Here is an 8,704-nt window from a genome sequence, read left to right as displayed (position 1 = left end):
ACGGGCTGCAGATCGAGACAACTGGACAGATGTAAGAAGATGTAAGAAGAAGCCAGAAAAACGGGCTTCGAGTATGCATTTCGCCCCCTCTGCAGGAATACTCAGATAGCCTCACGTTCATCCAGGTGACAGCCAAGGGCTTCCTGGCATGGCGGAAGAGGTGAGCACAGCGGTTAAGAGCGTACACGCGCAGTCGAGATCCTCAGCCTCACCCGGGGCCTCAATTTTCTCTCTGACATCACCGCACAGTGGGCTGCCATAGCACACATGAGCCCGTGTGACCTTCCTGTTCTCCCCACACGTCAAGCACCTGCTCGCCTCTGGCCCTTGGCACATACTGCTCCAGCTGCTCTTCCGCCGACGGGTCTCCCCTGCCCCCCTGCTCTGACAGTCCTCCGGCAACGTGCAGCCCATCGCCCTCCTGTCACTATTTTCCTGCCGCGCTCATTGCATTCTATAAAACCTATTTATTTTTGTCTACGGCCACGCCACCCTGAACACGCCCGATCCCGTCTGATCTCGGAAGCTAAGCAGGGTTGGGCCTGGTAAATACTTGGATGGGAGACCACCTAGGGAGACTGAGTGTGGTAGGCATAAAAAAAAAAAAAAATCTATTTACTTGTTTATCTTCCACCAAAATAAAAGCTCCATGAATGCAGGAGTTTTTACCTGCTCTGTTCGCTGTACCCATAGCATAGTAGGCATTCAAAACATAGTTCTTTTATGAATAAATAAATCACATTCAAAAATCACGTTGGCTGTATCCATTGCTCAAGAAATGAAAGCTATGAATCTTTTGACAACACCAATAATACGAATTTAAAATGTATCACCTAAATCCCTCCGCGACTCCAGCGTCCTGTTTGGAACGATTTCCTTGATCATGACCACTCCTCGTCTGAGCATCCGTGGGGACAGATCTTTGTCGGTGGCCTATGCTTGCTAATTAAAACCACGACCTGACTTTTGCAATTAAAAAAGCAGAACCCCACAGCACTCTCGGTGTGCAGAAGGGCCACAGGCCCAGGAATTGGTGACATCGGGAAAGGCGAGCTCGCAGAGGCCCCTGTGACCCGCCGTCCTCCTCAGAGCCCACGTCACTGTCGCGGGGGTTTGTCTGAGGTTAGGGACTCGGAGCGGCGTCCTCACCACTCCCCAGCGCATTGCGTCCTTATTTATGTTGCTATTATGTGGAAGGAGCTGGAATTGGAGAGAAGGTAAATAGGACATCTTGATTCTGAGTTACATTTTCCCGCAGCACAATTGAAACACCATTCATTCTATTCTTACTGCATTGATCGGTAATTTTCATTTTCTAATTTCAAATAAAACCTCTTGCCGCAGTCAAAGCGATCCGCTCCCGAATGGAACTTCACAGTTCATTTTAGCTTCATAGCTTAAAGACGTTTTTTTACCATCAGTCTTAAGTGGCAATTCCACTTTTCCAATTAGATTGTGGGAACGAACCAGATAAATGGACTCTCATCCCCCAAGCCATAATCTCAGCCTAACCATCAAGGCTGGGACGGTGAACAGCCCAGCAGCTCTTCCCTGTCATCTGGCTCCAGAGTCGAAGCCCTCCCCTCTTACCGCCTCCTACAGGCGCCATGCTTTGAGGTGCACTTGCATTTTGGAAAGTCGACTCAAGCGACCTGCGCTCCTCTTGAATAGTTCTAACACCCACCGTGATAAAGGCCGTGACCGAGCACACCTGGGCTTGTTTTCAGCGTCATCTAAAAGGTGGTCCTCTCTCCCCTTCTTCGCCCCCTCATCAGCACACGCCCACCTCGTAGAAGCAACTGCAAACGTGGCGTTGGCTGTGTCTTAGTAGAAGAGGCAACAGACTTTGTATCAGCAGATGTGAATTCGAGCCCCCTGGAACCCTGAGTAAGTCACGTCCTCTTTCTGTGTGTCAGTTTCCTGCATCTGTGAAACGGGCAGTCATAGCAAGATCTAGCCCACAGAGAGTGAAGTGACGTCGCATATGTAAGAGCGTCGTGCCCGCACGAACTCAGAAGGCAGCCTGGTGGGTGGCGAAAGCATGGCCTTGAGAAGCCGAAACACGTGCCGATAGAGAGTGTCATTCTATTCCACGTCAACGTGATGTTTCTTCCCTCCAGCCTCGCCGAGACTCTTCCTTCAAGAGCAAGGTGGAGACGGTCACGCTTGTCCTCGGTGTCTTTGTAGTCTGCTATAAAGACAAAGTGACATTTTTTGTGTATGAGAGAACTTTAAAAACAAAAGCCATGTGAATATATTATTGTCGTTGTTGTCAATATCATCACTTAATTGTATAATTCAAATATGCCTTTGGTGCATTCTTGACAGACGATGACATTTGCCAACCAGGCCTGGATTGGGGCACAAAGTAGGGACCAAGATAAATGCTCCCTTGGAAATGGGCAAGAGAAAAAACCAGGCGCATCTGAGGGACAGACTGCAGGGGAGAGAGCCCGTTCCCCTTCCTCCTCGGCTTCCGGCTGATTTTTTCCCTCTGAACCCCTCAGGCCGCTTTATCGGCGGCTGGAACATGACATCACGGCTCCCTTCCTCACGCAGAACTACGAACGACTTTCTCAGGGTCCTCGGTTAGATTTCCTTCTCTCTGCGCTTTAGGAACCTCGAATGCCAGTGACTTCTTGAATGGCATTTACCCGTTTCCTCAAAGCCCTCTTCACCTTGCCCCCTTGATGCAAATGTGAATTTTTCACACGACGGGGAGAGAAAATAAGTCAATGAAGAGACGTCTTGGATAAAGTCCCTTGTGCAGGTGACTGCCCCGAGGAAACCCCGTAGTGCCTTAGAGCCTCTAACATGACGTGGGAGACGAAGGCTTGGGAGTCAGACCTCCCTGGACCGGGATCCGGGCCCCGCCATTTACAAGCTGTCATTTCACCTCCTGGGTATCGGTTTCCTCCACTCGGAATGGTTCTCGAGAGGATGAAATCATGGAAGCGAGATGTCTCGCAGGCGGGAGCAAACGCTACCTCTTTCTCACCCCTTTCCTTGAAGTGTGGGAGGATAATTCCGGAGAGGGAGGGGTTAGATGGAAGACTGTCAGCAAGGAGGCGGAAGGCCCAGAGCGAAGACACGGAATGTATTGTAATACACTTCAAGTGCTACAAGAGGCGTATCCGCAAGCAAGACTCACAGCGACAAGCCCTGCTCACCTGCCGGGCAGGGGACGCTGCTCCATTCGGATCTGCAGAGCTCCGTGCAGAGTCTCGAAGGCCGGGAGGTCCACGGGACGCATTCTTAGCCCGTCTTCTCACGTGAATGGTCCTGAAAATGTTACTGTTTGCAGAGTCAAGGTCTCTTTTGTAGTCATGATGGGCAAATATAAAACATTTATTCAGGGGATAAGGCTGTAACTCCCACAGCTTCTCCTTGCTTCTCAGGGCCCGTACACTTGTTTTTGTTGTACAAGACAAAAGACCTGTTATGTTCAAGTCGAAGGAACCGTGAGGGGAGATGCAGAGGCTGGAGCATCCGAGGCGCCCGCTCCCAGGCTGTCTCCTTCCGCTGCACCCCACACATACTGACCCCTGCCCCGCACGCCGCAGCCCACCTCGGTGTTGGGGGAAGGGGGAGGCCATCAGGCCCTGTGGCCACAGGCCCCTCTGCCCAGGCACATCTGACCTCCTTGCTGAGAGTCCACACTGTGACAGTGTACTCTGTGAAACAAACCCTTTCCAAAACACTTGTCTGGAAAGAGAACTGTGTTTTAAAGGGTGAGGGTCTCCAGGCTGCTGGGAGTGGGGCCGCCCCTCTCACAGGCTGGAACATTTTCTGGAAAAAAATGCATCCTGTCCCCTGGCAGCCAAGACAGGAGTAGCTTCTGTCCCCATTTGTTTTGGGGGCTGGGCCTGGGGTGTCCACAGTGGCCTGGTCACAAATACAGCCATCAGTCCGCTGTGCTGTCCGGGGGCCAGGGGCCATGAAGCACTTAGCGTCACTTCCAGCCTCTTGAACTTGGCAAAGCTGCGGATACAGAGCAGAGTGAGCTAAAGGTGAGAGGACACTCGTTCCAGGCTTTGGAGTGGACAGGCCAGAGCTAGCCTAGCGAATGGCAGGAGACACACGGCCCACTCACCCCCATCACCCCAGCCGATGGCCAGATATGAGCGAGGCCGTCCTAGACAGCCAGTACCCCGCCAGCTCACCAGTTGACCGCAGCCCAGCCCATGAGGTCAACAGAGACTGACCCAGGCCAGCAGAACCACCCCCACTGATCCGTGGACTCATGAGCCCTAATAAATGAATTTTATTTTAAGCCACTAGGCTTAAGGGTGGTCTGTTACACAATAATAGACAACATATACAAAAATTTTCTTAGAATGTGTCCCTGTGTTCATATAGCCCCTCACTTTTAAGGCCTCCCCCCATCCTCTGTCTTCTCTGAATCCTGTTTATTTGTCAACATTCCATTCAGTCCTCCTCCTTCAGGCAGCCCTCCCTGACTTCCCCAGCCCACACTGTACTTTTCTAAACTCCCACAGCACTCAGCGGCAGAGCGCCCTGCTAAAAACTCGCTCGCAGACTGTCTCGGTTTGTGCATTAAGGTGATGGACGAGCAACTGCTTTAAACTCTGGGAGGGCCAGGCAGTGTCTTCTCTCTCATCTACTTGAACAGGCTTTGGGGTCCCATGGATAGATGCTGAATCTGGCCTCCTTCCCCCTCGCCTTAAGGGAGTTGCGCACCTGTAATCTAGTACAAAGGACCCTGGACTTGGAAGCAGCAGCTCTGGGTGTGCGTCCCGACTCTGCCACTTCACACACAAGGACATCAGAGCATGAATGACTTGTGCTTCAGTTCCCCGTCTGCATAAATGGGCACAATAATTCTCCCAGGGTGGCCAGGCTTTGAGCATTAATATTCAGTGAGAGTGAAGCGCTAAACACACGTAAAAATATATTCCTGCCGCTCGTCGCCTCCCCTGCCCCCTCAACCTGACTTCTCAGTAAGATTATCTTGCAAGAGAAAGGAAGGGCCACAAGCGTCCGGCTCCACACGCTCCAGTTCTCCTGGGTGCCAAGGTGAGCACCGTGGCCGTGGGAGGGAGGAGGAGCCCTGAGCACGGCCACGGCCGGGGCCACCAAGCCTCTGCCCTGTCGTCTGCTCTCCCTTTCGACAGGCGCGCTTTGCCTTCTGCTGCTTCCATTCAAGCCGGGCCCGTCCCCCAGAGATGCTAACTCCCACCATCTGGATAACGGTGAGATGCTCCCTAGGAGACTCGGCCCTGCAGCCGGAGCTGAGAAGCCCTGCTCTGGAGCAAACATTCTTCACTGCCGCAGTCGCTCTTTTGTTGGTAAAACATTTATTGAGCACATGCTATAGGCCAAGCCAAGCACAGCTTCAGGAATCCCCAGAATCTATAAAGTGAACAGTCCGTGATGGGTTCTCAATAAATATCCACCAGGGGAGAGGAAGAAGGGGAGAAGGGAAGTGGGGGGGGGGGGAGAGGGAGGGGGAGAGAGGGGAGGGACTCGCCCTGCGCGCCATCTCGCACCCCACACCAGTGGACATGTCCTGTCCTCCCACCCCTTAGTCCTCACCCCAGGAGTCTCAGGGAGCAGGACTTTGTAAGGGATCGAACACACTTATTCTTCCTCCAACAACACAGAGGATGGGGCTACTTTCGGCATAGCACTTGAGCCCCCTGGGCAAAGGTCACTTGCTGTGATGACGGCCAGAACCTTGGTGCTGAGTCTGAGTCACCTCAAAAGACACTAGCACCTCTGTTTCACCCTGATCTAACCCAAACACGTCGCGAACGGGAGCCCCCAGGGTCGGAGAAGTCACGTGCCTGGCTGGCGAGCAGGAGCATCGTGGTCTCGTGATGCCAAGTCGGTGTCCTCTCCGGGGCGTCGGCTGGGAAGCTGGCTTTGTGCTTGCTGCTCCTCCCATTACAAGGACGAGGGGTCTGCCTTTCTGCTCAGAGCTCCCCTGGGGCTGGGCACATGCTCAGAGTTCTGGCTGCAGGCTCCCATTCGATCCTCATCGCTGTAGACCACATGTTCGTGTCCCCCCAGTCATAGGTCTCACCCTAACCCCTCACGTGATGGCGTCAGGGGGTGGGACCTTCGGGAGGCCATTAGGTCGCAAAGTGGAGCCCCCATGACGGGCTGGCACCCTTGTAAAGGAGATCCCAGAGAGTCACTTGAGGCGACATCACAACGAGAAGGTCCCCCCGCCCCGCCCCCTGTGAACCAGGAAGAGCGCTCACACCAGACACCGAATCTGCCCGTGCCGTGACCTTGGACTTCCAGCCTCAGAACTGTGAGGAATAAATGTCGATTATTTATAAACCGCCCAGTCTATGGTATTTTATTATAACAGCCCGAACGGACGAAGGCGCTCACTCGGCGGTGGGTGCCCTCAACGCTTTCTAGGGTCGAGGAAATAAGGCTCAGAGGAAGCAGCCATCGTGGAACACTCGAGAGCGCCGTCCTTTACTCCGCAACCGTTAGAATTGTCGCCACACAGTCATTCCTGACCCCGTGCCCGGTTTCCCCGTGCGTCCCGCTCACAAGCAGTCGCCTCCTCAAGCCTCGGCGGACCTTGGCCAGCACTCACCAGCATTGATCATTAGATATTTATTACCTGTCTCTGTCACCAGCCTGTAAACCCCAGGGGAGCGGGGGGCCACCTCTGTTTTCTGCACCCTGTGTACCCAGCATGTGCCCACCAAGCCCCCAGCAAACACTTGGGGGACGCAATGGCTGCACAGCTCAGTGGGGATTCGGGGTACAAGCCAGAACAGAGTCAACACCTGCTGTCCCACTCAGTGGCTGCCCCCCAGATCACCGTAGAAATCAGAGGTCCCCAAAGTGAAGAGACTGCGGAGACCCCAGACCAGGCCATCAGCAAGGAGCCAGGTGTGTGGCTATCGCTCTGACACCCAGGGCACTGGCACCCTGCCCCGACAAGCCAAGTGCTCCCTGGCTCAGTGACGTGTTTCTGTTAAATGTGCTTTGTCCCAGATTCACCCGGTTTCAAGGTCAAACTCAAATCCATCAAGAGACAAAAGCACCGACCAGTGAACACCCTGTCACTGTCCTTTACACTGAGATTACAGGTACCTGACCCTCCCAGGCACAAAAAGCTGTTGCTATGGGAACCACATCGGATGCCAACCTGACAACAAGTGACATTCAGACCAAAAGGGACATTGACCTGCCCCCTCCCAACACAAACACAGACATCGGAAGTGCCAGGGGGAGGGGCACGAAGGCGTTCTTTCCTTCACCTACAGCACTGGCCACTTATAGTCCTTAAGTGAGGGTGACGGAAACATAACTTTCATCACAGTTTTCTACCGGAGAAAGATAAACAAAATCAGAAAGGACGGGACGTCATTTTAAGCCCCCTCCACTCTCTATGAAGAGAAAGAACGCTACCATCTCTATCATTAGCATTGGGCAGGCAGAGGGACAGCTCCCTCGGAATGAGGCCATACTCATCCACACAGGGAACGGCAAATCGTCTTTTCGTGGAAAATGGGTCTAGCTATTTTCCTCCGGGTACCCAGGCCAGGCTCCCAGAATTTGGCCCAGGAAACCTCCGTGGCCTAGGGCTGGCTTCTGCATTCTGCTGTCACAGGGCCAGGAAAACAATGATGAGATTTGCACGGCTGAAAAAGAAATTTAAAAAAAAAAAAAAAGAACATTATGTGAAAATTGAAATGGACAGGAAATGTCTATTTCGGTGCCATCGGGAGGTGTCACGGGACACAGCACGCCCCTTCGTGTCTGCTCGGCCTGCATCTGCTTCTGTGCCACGAGGGCAGAGGGGACACTGCCTGCAGCAGAGACCCTGTGGCCGCAGAGCCGGCGACAGCCCAAGAAGCACAGCAGTTACCTTCAGGGGCCCATGAACATGTTTCTAATTCACTTTATTGTAAAATCAGAAGAAGAACATGACTACAAGCGTAATGAATCCAGCCTGGGTTGTAGTCATCTCTATGCCCCCACGGTTATTAAGTGTAATTTTTGATATTTTCTATGAAGGAGGAGACCCAGGGAGATGAAAGTGCCTAGAGCACAGGAAGTCGTGAAGCGGACCTCAGGAGAAGTCGGCAGTGCAGCCCCAGGCCTCCGCTGAGACACAGAAACCAAGGTGTTGTCCATCTCTATTCACTGGGCGACTTGGAACAATTGGCTTCCTCTCTGGACTTCTGTGATCTGTCTGCTCCACCAGTGTCCTGGCAGGGAGAGACTTGATCTCTCTGGGCCTTCTGGAAAATGTGGATGACGACGGTTCCACCTGACAGGGTTAGTGTAAGGCTAGGCAAGGGTGACCCACGGCACTTAGCCAGGGACTTGGCACCTAGAAAGCAGTTAATCCACGGGGCCCCGGAAGCGTGGCAACCCCTGCTCTGTGCAGGACACAGTGCCAGAGCTCGTACTTAGCATTTGGAAACCTGTCCTGCAAAGGGATCAGGCTGGGAATTCTTTCCACGTCAGGAAAGCTCCGGGAAGTCCCGCAACACCTCCGCGGGTTCAAGGAGACACCAGCAAAGGAAGAGAGCCCCACGCGGCCCCCGCCTCCCACCTGCGTGCTGTGGCGCCTAGTGGGTCTCTGCCGGTGGAAGCCTCCGCCTGGTAATCTCTACGTAACCTTTGCAAGGCGCCTGCATATTTCACCCTTCCAGGCAAGCACTCCCATTTTTTTTGTCATTCCAATTTCATTTCCTGGGCTGTG

General features: G+C 53.3%; 1 pseudogene; it reads left to right on the top strand.

The window, feature by feature from the left end:
• Positions 1 to 475: 475 nt before the first annotated feature.
• On the top strand, positions 476 to 594 carry LOC120619843 (uncharacterized; annotated as a pseudogene).
• Positions 595 to 8,704: the final 8,110 nt, after the last annotated feature.

Source organism: Pteropus medius, unplaced genomic scaffold (assembly GCF_902729225.1).
Source record: "Pteropus medius unplaced genomic scaffold, Ma_sr-lr_union100, whole genome shotgun sequence".
Lineage (NCBI taxonomy): Eukaryota > Metazoa > Chordata > Mammalia > Chiroptera > Pteropodidae > Pteropus > Pteropus medius.
This window is presented reverse-complemented; position numbering and strand designations above follow the sequence as displayed.